Below are 13,619 nucleotides of genomic sequence, written 5' to 3' on the forward strand. Positions count from 1 at the left end.
AAAATAGAGGAGTAAATCAAGAAAATATGATAAACGTTAACTCATAAAAGAAATTGACTTGCCAGTGATGAGCAAGAGTCGCCTCCTTCCGGAACATACGCTAGGGTTTGAATGCTTTTTTGTCTGGTGATTAGGTGATGAGAATAATACCATATTAATTAAGAATATGGTGATATGAGAAAGATGATGATTAAAGTTAGATATATGGAATAATTAATGTATAGAAATGGATAGAATTAGTGGATGTGGCCAATAACGATGATGGATAAATTACATATGAATGTATTTGGATGGATAGAAATAGATGCAATGGTTGAGATGGATGTGGGTAGATGGGTGATGCCAAGAGCTTGAAGACTCATTGTCGATCCTTGTATTCAGCTAGGTTCAAGGTGATTTGTGGCAGCAAGAGCTGCTCCACCTTTCTTTTTTTGCATTATAGCTTCAATCGTTAATGAACATCATGAAAACTTGATTGATCTTGAAGTCACTTTGTTTTACTTGGCCCAATAAGCAGGATATGTACTAGAATAATTTTCATATGGATAAATGGGTCTTTATAGATCACGTAGTATGAATGGATAGAAGAATGAGAGTTGAAGCTATGCTATAAATTTTAGGCCAGTTCTTATTCTGATTGTTCAATATCTTGATATGAAGTTGAATCATTCTCGGCCATCCAATTTTCTCCCACCTCATTGACCCATGTGCCAAATTGCCTGCCTTGCACAGTATTTATGGGAACCCAGAAGAAGTCATAAAGCCCATTAAATAGTTCCATGACATATATTTTAATTCATAAAAATATGAAAAAAATTAACTTAAAAAATATATGGAATATAGTGTCAAAAACATATGAAAATATACTATGGCTTAAAAGTTCATTTTCACCATGTATATAAAAAAATGACTTCTGACTTAGAAAATTATTTCTATTAAAATACCCAAAGGTACCCAAAAATTATTTGGGTATTTCTATTAAAATACCCAAAAAGCAGCCTGTCAATAAAAAAATAGATTTAATCATTTTAAACTTGATAATACATATAATTAATTTAGTGCAAAGAGATATGTAACATGCATGATATTAACTAATAGTTTAGATGTTAGAAATTAGTCATGACAATCCAATTTAGTAGAAATAAACCAGATTTGAATTATCTTGTAGTAAGTGGTAGCCATAGTGACATATTTTTTTCTCCACATCAAATAAATAATTTCTCCCAAGAGGACTAAAATAAACAGAAGTAGATTCATTATCAGCTCCATGACCATCAAGTTGGGTTTGATCAGCATCCACGTTCAAGACAAGTTCATAAAACGAGATAAATACAAAATAAAAAAATCCCATTTGGTGGAGTTGAATCCAGTACTATTTGGCTCCTCATAAGTAGTCATCTCAAGCTTCAGAATTGTCAATCGTATAGACATGTGCACAAGTTATATTTCATGTCAAATTTCGTGTGCTACTCAATCAAATATCGCTAGGGATTTGAGGGGATCTTATCACCATTACATAAACATTTAGAGAGGGAAAATAAACAAGACACATAAAAGGAAAACTCTCATAGGCGTGTCTTGCTCATATTTAATTGAATATTTCATAAAACCCTTGCACTTCAATAACTACATCACCCCAATATCTATTTATTAGCTACTCCAATTCATTAATTATGTAAACATATATAGTAATCAATCTTCGGTTGCTTTCACCCAGTCATCTGGTGGAGTGGGCAGCATATGAGGTGTCAAGCTGCATAACATGTTATAAAATAATAAGGAGATAATTACTTTCATGGCACCTCTTTGCCATCAGTTACTGTGTACGTATACTCCCATTTCAATGTGACACTCCTAAAATGACTTTAGGCCCAACCAATTAAAAAATCTAATAAATAATTCTTATTAGTGATAATGCATTGATAAGTCATTAAAAGTTCAAATTGTGATATTTTATTTATTATTATTATTTATTTATTTTAGCAAAAAACACGGTGCCGGGTACGGCCAACCCTAGGGTTGTGCTCGTAGACCAATCCATCTGAGCCCTGGACGCCACCCAGGGGAATTTTATTTATAAAGTGAAGTGTTTATCAACGTTTAAAGGCGTGGAGCGAGTATAAATATCCCAATTACACTCGGATCCCACTCGTCCACGCCCATGTGCAGAAAAGAAAGCGATACATAAGTGATACCTGGAAGGTGCTCGGAGAAGTGCTCGCGTCGACGTCTCACCGGAGCCCGCCTAGTGACGATGGTGGAGCAGTGTTGGAGCTGTCCTCGTCTCCGACAAGTGGCAACGATGGGGTGCGTGGCGAGGCTCCATTCGAGGTGGGCTTAGTTCACCCCCGCTAGTGTGAGATAATATGGCTTCGGATTAGGTGGAAGGATGAGCGCTCCACCTCGAGTGTTCCATGCAATCCGCTAATCTCGTGGGCCTGCTGGCGATATTATGCGACGCGTGAGGATAATCAGCAAGCTGAGACGGTCGACGCGATGGCAGCCCCTAGCTGTCGAAGGGAGCACCTGCCAAGAAAGGAAAAGAGAAGAAGGGGTGCGGGTGTGTACCGCTTGGTTGGCAAGGGCATTTGCTGTCTGGTTGCCTTCTCGTAATTGATGACGAACGCTAATTGTGCGAGGTTGGCACCGCATGATGTCATGCCATACACGGCGTAGTCTCCATTGGGAGCATGTACCTGCACGGAGCATGTCAACTAACACTTGTGAGTGAGATTCTACGACGATATTATGAAGGTTTCGTTCCTCGCAGAGGAGTAAACCATTACGTATCGCCGTAGCTTCAGCTACTGTATTAGTTTGGATGCCATAAAAAGAGGAAAAAGCAAAGAGAATACTCCCTGTATGATTGCGGAGGATACCCCCTCCCCCTACTGGCCCCGGGTTCCCTTTAGCCGCGCCATCCATATTCAATTTGAGGATGCCGATTGGAGGTGGGTACCAATGGACAACCTTTAGCTGAATGTAGATAGGGGTAGGGATCACTTGAATGCCCCAAGAGCGAAGAAAGTTGCACATGGGTGCTGAGTTGCATGCGTGGGGAGGGATGAGATGATAGATGCACCATATTCATAACTTGACGCCGCATGATATCCACGGTACGCATGGGCGAACCTGCAAAACGAGAAGAGTTTCGCCCTTTCCATATCTCCCATAGTAAATAAGCTATGGTGATGTGTAGGATGGGGCTCCATTTTGAGCATGTTGGCGAGAGAAACACCTTGCCAAAATACTCTAACGGGGTTAGTGGAGTATGAAGTGGGCGGCAATGATGTGTGATTTGGCGCAAACAGTCTAAGGCTGTCTCACTATGGAAAAAAAGATGTGTCATGGTCTCAGTGTGTGGGGATGTGGGACAACAATGGCAAAGAGAGCTGAGAGAGTGACCTATACGGATCACTCGATCATCAATCAGAAGACTACGATATAAGAGTCTCCAGAGGAAAAAGGAGACGCGAGTAAGGATTGTCGGATGTCATATGCCGCGACCCTAGTGCAGGATGGGGGCTTTCTCACGGAAATACTCCTAAGAAGATCTGCACGAGTAGGCACCATTGAGTGTGAGCGTCCAAATGGCATAGTCGGGAGTTAACCCGATTGGGGTAGTCTAGACTGCAAATAACGTGGCTGAAGGGAGCCCATGCAGCTCCCATAGGTGTTGCGTGTTTCCTAGTAGTAGATGGGCAACTGTGAGTCGCACTTGCTGTGGTACAAGCTGTGGGTGGTGGGCAAACAGCTCGTCAACATGCCAGGTATCAAACCAGGTGATAATCTCTCTGCGACCAATATGCCTGCGTGTAACCTGAGCGATCTCAAGCCAGTGGTGCTGCCAGGTTCGGCATCTACGATGGCCCCGGATATCTATCTCTCGACTGGCCCACTCGCCATACTTGGCTGAAGTAAAGTTGCCCACTGGGGAGTGTGTGGTGTGCATACGCCATACGAGCTTCTTTTGAAGCATGTCCTGGACGTCCGTGAGGCGTTTGATCCCTAGACCGTCGGCCGACATGCTTTCTCCCAAGAAACCTAGTGATGGCGACTCTCTCCCTCGAGGTGATCGGACCATAAGAAACATGCGCATAGCCGTTCCACTGAGCAGAGGACTGTAAGAGATAGTGAGTGGACCGCGAGGATGTGTAGTGGGATACTCATGAGGACATGTCGAATAAGTTGGATACATCCTCCAAGGGATAGGAAACGAAGTTTCCATCCCTCTTGCTTCTTTCTAAGTTTGCCCAACAAGGCATCAAAGTAATGTTGCCTAGCGGGCCCTAGAAAGATAGGGCATCCAAGATAGTCGAACGGGATTCATCCTCGTGAGTAGCGGGTATAGTGCTGGAGTATCTCAGAGTGCTTTATAGTGATGGAAGAACCAACTATGAAGTCGCTCTTCGAGGCATTGACGAGCTGGCCCGAAGCTTGCTCGTATGCTATAAGGACACTCATAAATTCCTTAATGGATCTTTAGGATCCATTGAGGAAGATGATGGCATCATCGGCAAATAGAGAGTGCGAGAGGATTGGGCAGCCCCTTTTCATAAAATACTGTTGGATGAGGCTGTGGTTGATCACACGTGTGAGCGATCGACTGAATACCTCCTCCATCAATATAAAAAGGGTGGGCGAGATAGGATCACCTTGCCTTAGGCCTCTCGTGGCCGTGAAGAAACCATTGGAGTTTCCATCCATCATGAGAGAGAAATGATTCTCTCTAATGCAGGCATCGACAAGATCGATGAACGCATCTGTGAATCCAAAGCGCCTCAACACTTCGGTAAGGAAGTTCCACTTAACTCGATCAAAGGCCTTCTCCATATCTAGTTTGATGATGACATTTGAGCCCCGAATATGAGCGTCTAAGGACTAGGCTAGCTCTTGAACGAGTATGATATTGTCATGGATTTGTCGACCCTTCACAAAACTACACTATTCAGGAGAGATAAGGCTATCAATGAAGTTCCCTAGTCGATTTGTAATTATTTTGGATGCAACTTTGTAGAAAATATTACAAAGACTAATGGGGAGAAAGTCCCTAAAGGTAGTTGGGGTGCCCACTTTTGGAATGAGCACCAAAAAAGTGGATTTGCAACTTCGAGGGAAGACTTTTTGCGTAAACGCTTCCATGATGGCAAGCACTAAATCTGTGCCTACAATATCCCAACATGTGGTATAAAATTCTACTGAGAACCCATCCGATCCCGGAGCCTTGTTCCTAGCAAAGGAAAAGACAACCTCTTTGATCTCTGCTCGAGTAGGAAGGGCTGTGAGGAGGGCGTTTTCTTGGTAGGTCACCAAGTGAGGGACAGATGCAAGGAGGTCCTCATTCACAACAGTTGCTTGTGAGGATAAGAGTGATCGATAAAACTCTACTCTTGCGCCTGCTAGCTGGGCGGGGTCCTGATCCTACATCTCTAATAGGGTTGTATAATTAGGACGAGCTCTGTGACGAATTGAGGCATGAAAGAAATGTGTGTTTCTATCACCTTCTCTCAGCCATTGGACATGAGATTTATGGAGATAGAAAATCTCCTAACGCGTCCTCAAGCTGTTCCCTAAGTCGAAGCTGGCGCTCTCCTACATCGTCCGTCCAAACGTCTTGAAACTATCATTCGACAGCAACTAGTTCCGTCTTGATTGCTTCGACAGGTGTGTGTACATCTCCGAAGACATGTCAATTCCACCATTTTAGGTGGAACTTGAGATTACTGAGTCGATAACTGAAGTTATCCATAGGTGATGTCAAGATCGTTCCATGCCAATGGCTGAGTAAAAAATGATGAAAGTCATGGCTTGGAAGCAGAATGGAGGGCGATAGACTCGATTACTCAAGTCTGGAAGAAGGAGGATTGGTGAGTAGTCCGAGTAATATCTCGATAGGATCTCAATCATGATGGTGCACTGCATCAGTGTGACCGTCACCGGTCACAGTGATGTCACATGATGACTGTCACCGGTCGAGATGTCACATGATGATGTGAGATGATGCAAGAAAGGTAAATTCAATGATGAAGTAAGGCAGAAATTGCTGACCAAGAGCGAGAGACCAGATACACTACACCAGCGGTCTATGATGGAGGACCATCCGGAAGACCGAGCAACAACTTGTGAGCACCCGATCGTGAAGCTCGAGCCAACACCAAGGACCAGAGCTTCAAGTGTACGACCTAACGACAGACCTCTACGGTTTGATTTTATTTCCTTTGTTGTGCTTTTTTTATGAATTTTATGGAGGGCCATCGTGTTTAGGGGCCCCATTGTTATCATGTTTTCTTTTATGTGCTGTTGTACAATTAGGGGAACATCCTTGTCATTTCAAATGTGCTTCCTTAATTTGGCCCATTTAGGCAACCTCCCTATCCTATATGACGGGAGGTATGACCAAGGGACCCCTTGGAATTCATTTGAAAGTAGAAAGGTTAAAGTTGCTTCATTTGGGCTCCAGTCTCTCTTCTCCCATCAGGAGTTATCTTTACAGTTTTCTGGCCTAGATCCAGGAAAGAAGCTCCCACGCTGACCACAACCGCCACGTTCATTGCCATCGAACCGCCACCTCTGCTGGAAGAACACCATCGACCGCAACCACTTCTTGATTGTCTGTAGGACTTCTTGGAGGTCCTTGTTGCAGAATCAAGAATGTCTATCATTATTAGAAGTTTGCATCTCCTTCACGTTCTTAGAAACCGTGCCTACCATCGCTTTGCCAAAGCACCCTGTGCTGCCGCAACTGTGCCACAACACCAACGTTGTCGTTTCTCTCGCACTGCCCGTGCAACCCCCGCAGCCGCATGTCCGCACATTCATGCCTGCACAGCCGGGTGCAGCATAGTGGCGCCTACTTGGTCGCATGCCGTCGTGCTCGATCAACCTTTATCGACTTAGGCAATTTCCTTCATTTAATGGTCACGCCCACACCTCGTACATCAGGGCCCCGACCATCAGGTCACACTGTTCCCTCTTATTTTTTTGCAGTATCATTATGCCATTAAGTGCCATCCTTTGACTACTCCTATACCAATAAATTTTTATGAATTCAAAAGATTGTCCACTATTTCGGGAGATAGGATTTTTGTTCTAGGAATTGAACTAGGCTCAATCTTGAAGGAGGCCATGTATGCCTCTGGACAGTAGTTGTCCCACACCTTGTGGGTCGTTTTGTTATTTGGTCATCGCACTAATCATCGGTGTTCCATCATACATCTCATCAAATTCCAAAGCTTCTGCATCATCTTATCTTTGTTTGCATTCATCCCTTACGTCTCACTTGTGGCGTAACACATGCCACTCTATTCCAACCGGACGTGTTACATCAGTCTAGGTTAGTGGGCATGCTCCTAATGACCCGAAGGACCAGCTCGAAGGCTGATGGGTGGAGGATAGTCACTGTCCACAGGCGTCCACGACTGTCATTGAGAGTGGCATGAATCCGATACCAAGAATGAAATTCCCCATCTCTTGACTTGGTGGCTAAACCTACAACATGCTATTTCATAGTAGAGGAGCAGGCGAGGACGACATTAACAAAGGTAATAATACATGAAAATATTGAGGAAGAATGGCTCGAGATGGGTCGTAACTGTTTTGATCGTGAAGGCTAGCTAGAAATCTGGGGTACAATCGGCACGGGCATGTCCATTGAACTGACGTCAGTGGTAGGAGACGACGGCCACAGTGGCTGAGTGACTGCAAGGATTCACACACAGGCAAGTGATCAAGGGTGGACAACTTGAAGGTCGTCAGGCTATAGTAGGGCAATCGTCGGGCTATAGTGGTCAGAGCAGTGGTCTAGAGGGGTAGCGGCACTGTCCTAGGCAAATGTGAGTGCTCCCGCATGCAACTAGTGGCAGGACAAGAGCTCACGTCAGCTGCGGTGGTCAGGCAGCAGATCGACGCGTCTCGCGCTGATTTGCACCATGATTTGAGCGGTTTGGGGGGGCAGGGGGAAGGTCCGGATGCGTTACCCGACCTGTGTGGTCAAAGTGAATGGCCTGTGGGGTTTGGCCTTGAGATATGTGTCCCACACTTTTTTATTTCCCGCTCAGAAACATTTCAACTCCTGCTTTATGTTCCTTTTATAAAAGGAACATTCTCGTACATTATTTTCCAGAACAAGGGTTTCTTCTTTGTGGTTTCATCCTTCCTTCTTCTTCTCCCTTGTTATCTCCCACTATGACCTGTGCTGCCAAGGAGTGGCAGTTGGGATTCTATCCCAAGATTTGGAATCAGAGCATGAAGTCTGGTCCAAGGAGGAAGCAAGAGCAGATCCATGCCACGACGGGTCTGTGAATCTGCCTCGCCAGCTGGTGGGATGTCTTCAGCATAAGGCGAGTCTGCAGAAACCTCTGTCGTGATGCCCAGGTCTATGGTTGAGACTGGACATGGTTTCCCCATTTTCTCCAAGCAGAACTATTCTGCATGGGCTATGAGAATGCAAGTTCTGTTGGAGGCGAATGGCTCATGGGAAGGAAGCTATTGAGGCAGAGACGATGACAAAGAAAAAGGATCGGCAAGCATTGTTAGTTATCTTTGGCGCAATATCTGATGAGACATTGGATCAGTTGGATATCAAGCTGACAGCCAAGGAGACGTGGTTGATGTTGAAGACGAAGAACTTGGGAGTTGCTCGTGTTCAAAAGGCTAGAGTGCAAGCCCTCAAACGCGAGTTTGAGCTGCTCATCATGGGAGAATATGAGTTTGTATCTGACTTTGTAGGGAAGCTGTCTAAGGTTGAACTCAGCTAAGGACCATGGGAGAGAAGTTAGAAGAAGGAGATGTGGTGGCCAAGCTACTTTGAGCTACTCTGGAAAAATTTGACTCTATTACATCCTCCATTGAGCAATTTGGGGAGATGGAGTCAATGACGTTGGAAGAAACCGAGGGATCCCACAAGATACATAAAGACAAATTGAAGGATCACCAATAAAGAAGAGGAGAGCAAGGTCTCGTAGCGAGAGCTATCAGAAAGGGCAAGAAGAAAGATGAAGATGAAAGCTCCCGTGGCCGTGGACGTGGACGTGGCAAATGGAGAGGACGTGGCCGAAGCAGTGATGGCAAATGATGGAGCAAAGACGATGAATACATAACTCAAGATAAGTGAAAAATTAAATATTACAATTTTGAGAAATCTGGGCATTTTACTTCTGAATGACACATCGACAAGAAAGAGGAGAAGGCAAATTTGGCCAATTCCACGGAGAAGGGCGAGTAATAATTGCTGATGAGGCTAATAGAGCCTCTGGATCATGCATTACTCCAGGGGAGCGAGGGAGATCCTCTGATGCCAAATATGTGGTACATCACACCGGGGCTAGCAACCATATGACGGGCATGAGAACTCTGTTTTATCAGCTAGAAGAAGCTCACCTCAGCAGTGTTCGCTTTGGCGACGGGTTGAAGGTGGAGGATAAATGACAATGAGTAACATTTTATTTATCCCTAAATTACGGTTTAACATTTTGAGTATTGGGCAGCTTGATGAACAAGGCTAGAAGACTGTGATGGAGATTGGTCATTTAATCATATAAGATCAGTAGGGAACAGTGCTGGCTCGTGTAAAGAAGACCAATGGTCATTTATATATGTTGAAGTTAAACACTATCAGAGGGTGTTTGGTTTCGGTTGATGATTCTTCTCGAGTATGGCATGAGCGCTATGGGCATCTCAACCACCAAGCATTGAAGTTGTTAGCTGATGGAGAGATGGTCGAAGGATTACCCTCTCTACCGTCTCCAAACCAGTTATGTCAAAGTTGCATTGCAAGAAAGCATTCAAGAGCTCCATTTCCATCTTCATCAACATATAGAGTAAAGACACCACTTGTGTTGCTGCACGTTGACTTATGTGGTCCAATCACTCTGTCGACATGGGGTAGTAATTCTTATTTTGTGTTGATTGTTGATGATATTAGTCGACTCACTTATGTTGCCTTGCTGAAGAAGAAGTCTGAAGATCTTGGTGCTTTCACAAAGTTTGAGGAGATCGCAAAAGGTAGGAAGAATGTGAAGGTCAATGTTCTCAGGACTGATTGAGGAGGAGAGTTTGTTTCAGCAGAGTTTTCAGCTTATTGTGATAAGCATGGGACAAAGAGACACTTGATGTCTCCATATTCTCTGCAGCATAATGGTGTCGTTGAGAGAAGGAATCAGACAATTATGTTCATGGTGAGATCTATGTTGAATGGGAGAAACCTACCCAAGGAGCTATCGAGAGAGGCAGTGAGCACTACCACGTACCTCATGAATCGTGCTTCGACTAGAAGACTAGAAGGATCTATGCCATATGACGCTTAGACGGGGTCAAAGCCTAAGGTTGCACACCTCGGAGTTTTTGGCTGCCTAGCTCATGTGAAAGTGCTAGGAGTACACTTGAACAAGTTGGATGACCAAAGCAAGCATGTGGTCTTTATTGGTTATGAAATTGGGTCTAAAGCTTAACGCTGCTATGACCCTAATATTGCCAAGGTGCATGTGAGCAGAGATATCATCTTTGAAGAAGATGCAAGTGGGACAGGGATGTCCCTGAAGTGAAGAGGAAGCAAGTGATGCAGAACAACGACGGGGACGAGTTCCGGCCGTCATCGAGGAGTAGTAACTCGGTGTCGAGTATGACAAAGTTGGACGTCAACTCCGGGTGGTCGTCTGACTAGGGGTCCCCTACGAGGAAGATCTACGATGACATGCACGGGTGTCGGGTGTCTAGTACGTACAGTTCCCGACAAACAAGGATTTGCCAACCTTCGGGACGTCGATGGGGTCGCCCAGAGATGGGGGTAGACCTCCTGACCTCTGCCCGAATGGATGAGGATGCTATGGCACCAAAGGGGATGACTCCCGCCGGATGGCGCACACACGGGACGAGTGGACCCGACACGTACCAAATGGGTAAGATGCTCGAGATCAACAGATATTCCCTCAACCTTACACACTCACTTACGTCAAACCCGAGAGCGGTGGAGGCGACCGAAAGTATACTGCAAGAAATAAGAGACGGGTCGGGACGGCGTACCTCGTAGTCGTCGAGGGGCGCTTGTCTCAGTCTCGGGCAGTTCGGTGATAACGGGTCAGTGACGAGGGCGGGCCGGCGGACGACGATTACCGGCGTGCGGATGGTACGGGCGCTGTGGTGGTGGCCCTCAGCAACAACAAGGGGTGGACTACAGGCACACGGCGGTGCGCGACGGGCGTAGCGGGGGGCGTGAGGAGTGGCGGGCGCGGCGCAGCAGGCGCGGTGCGGTGGGTGCCCGACTGGGTTGCGCGGCGCGACAACACAGCCCGGTGGAAGATGCGAGCGCAGAGACTGCACTTGTGACCGGTTGCGTGACGTGCCGACAGGTTCTTGGCAGCATCGTGTGGAGCCAACGTGTGGTCGACCAACCCGGGGAGCGGTTTGTGTGATGGTCGCAACCAGAGGCTCGTCCGCAATCGGGCAGCGATTACAGCCATGAACGGGAGGCCAACACTGGGCGGCGCTGGAGGATGTAAGACCGAGGACGTGAGGGTCGGTTGGGAGAAAGCTTACCGCGTGACGATGAGTTGTCAGCTGGTGCAGAAACGACAGTCCAGTTGTGGTCGCTCATGGCGAGCAGCACGCGGAACGCTTCGAAGGACCGCAATCGCGTCAGAGCAGCATTGCAGTGGCGACAGAGGTGCGACGACACCGAGCGAGCAGCAGTTGCGGCGCGATGGCGCGAGAGCGTCGCAGCGGAGCCGACGGTGGTGTGACGAGGAGGGTCGGGATGGCGCGGCGTGCTGGGCAGTTCGGGCGCAGAGGAAACGTCCTCGACGGCGTCGGATCGGCAGCAACGGCATGTAGTCCTTGCTTCCCTTCCTTCTCCCTCTCCTTCCTTCTTCTCTTCTCTTCTTCCCTTCCTTCTTCCTCCTGAGGTCGTAACCCTAATTCTCAACGAGAAATCTTCTTTCTTTCTAAATTCAAAGAAGGGTGTGAATTAGGGCACCCAACGTTCCCTTTTATAGGTGGACGTGGGTGAACCCTAAACATGAGTTCAAAACACACAAAACAAAGAAAGAAGTGAAGACGAAACAACTAGGAAGACGGGGAGGGGGAAGATCCTTATAGCATGGATCTTCCCTGGTTACACATGACCGTAACAGGATTCAAAACAGCGAACGACGTAGATCAAAATCAAAACAGCGAACAAAAGCAAAGACGTAAAAACAATGATATCGTGCCCGTTACCCAGAGTATTTGAATCTGGGCGTGCGTACCGTCGCATTGGCTTGCCGAGCGGGCCGAACACGTACAACTGGTGATGTCGAGGGCGACGGTGACGTCTTCGAAGATGCTTGGTGGTGATTCCTGGGCTGCGGGTGGTGCTGCACCATCAACAAGGTACCCCAATCTCTCATGATTTTCTAATTTCAACTAATGATTGTGATGGTCAGGTGGATGAGATATTGGTGGAGAAAGCTGATGTTGCATCGCCTCTACACGAAGTGAGCCCTGAACCATGGGAAGGAGATCCTCTTCTAACTATTGAAGAGAGCTTGCCCATGAGGTTCAGAGTTTTACATCGAGTTTATGAAGACACCAAGCAAGTACACCTTGACCAAGAAGAATGCTTGGTGATAGAGGGGGAGCTAGAAAATCTTCTAAAAGCTTCCAAGGAGGAGGTTTGGAGACGTTCCATGAAGGAGGAGATGGAGTCCATTGAGAAGAATCTGACATGGGAGCTGGTGAATCCACCTAAAGGCTGCAAGATGATCGGCCTTAAGTGAGTTTTCAAGCTCAAGAAGAACTTACAAGGAGAACTGGTGAGACACAAGGTCAGACTGGTCGCGAAGGGCTATGTCTAGAAGCTTGACACCATCCGTGTCTTGGTGGCTCTAGCATCACAAGGAGGATGGGACTTGCATCATTTTGATGTCAAGGCAGATTTTCTCAATGGATAGATAAAGGAAGAAGTGTAAGTGAAGCAACCCGAGGGGTTCATAAAGAAGGGTAAAGAGCATATGGTTCTGAAGCTGAAGAAGGCCTTGTATGGCCTAAGACAAGCATCGCGAGCATGGTATACCAAGTTGGATAATTTTTTTATTTCCATTGGTTTTACTAGGAATGTCCAGAGGCACATAGTCTACATGAAGATTGTAGATGATGTGCACTTGCTTGTGGGAGTGTATGTTGATGACTTGATTGTGACCGGGCCACAGAGCTGCCACACTGAGGCATTCAAGAGCAAGATGATGGACATGTTTGAGATGAGCGACTTGGGATTGCTCAACTCTTACTTAGGCATATAAATTATTCAGATAGATGGAAGATCAAACTGAGTCAAAAAGGTTATGCAATGAAGATTCTACAACAGAGTGGGATTACAAATTGCAACCTAGTCCATATGCCACTTCAAGCAAGACAGAAATTTAACGTTGATCGCTTGTTCGCTCCTGTTGACTCCATAGAGTACCGGAGTCTGATCGGAAGCCTAAGGTATTTGACTCATATCAGGCCTGACTTAAAATGATCAGACGAATCTGAAAAGAAAATATTTTTTAACAGATAATATGAAAATACAAATTGATTAAGCATGACTATTTGAAAATATTTAGCTTGAAAACTCATTTTCTCATTATTGAAAAGATGATTATGCC

This window comes from Wolffia australiana, chromosome 3 (genome assembly GCF_029677425.1).
Source record: "Wolffia australiana isolate 7733 chromosome 3, ASM2967742v1".
NCBI classification, from domain to species: domain Eukaryota; kingdom Viridiplantae; phylum Streptophyta; class Magnoliopsida; order Alismatales; family Araceae; genus Wolffia; species Wolffia australiana.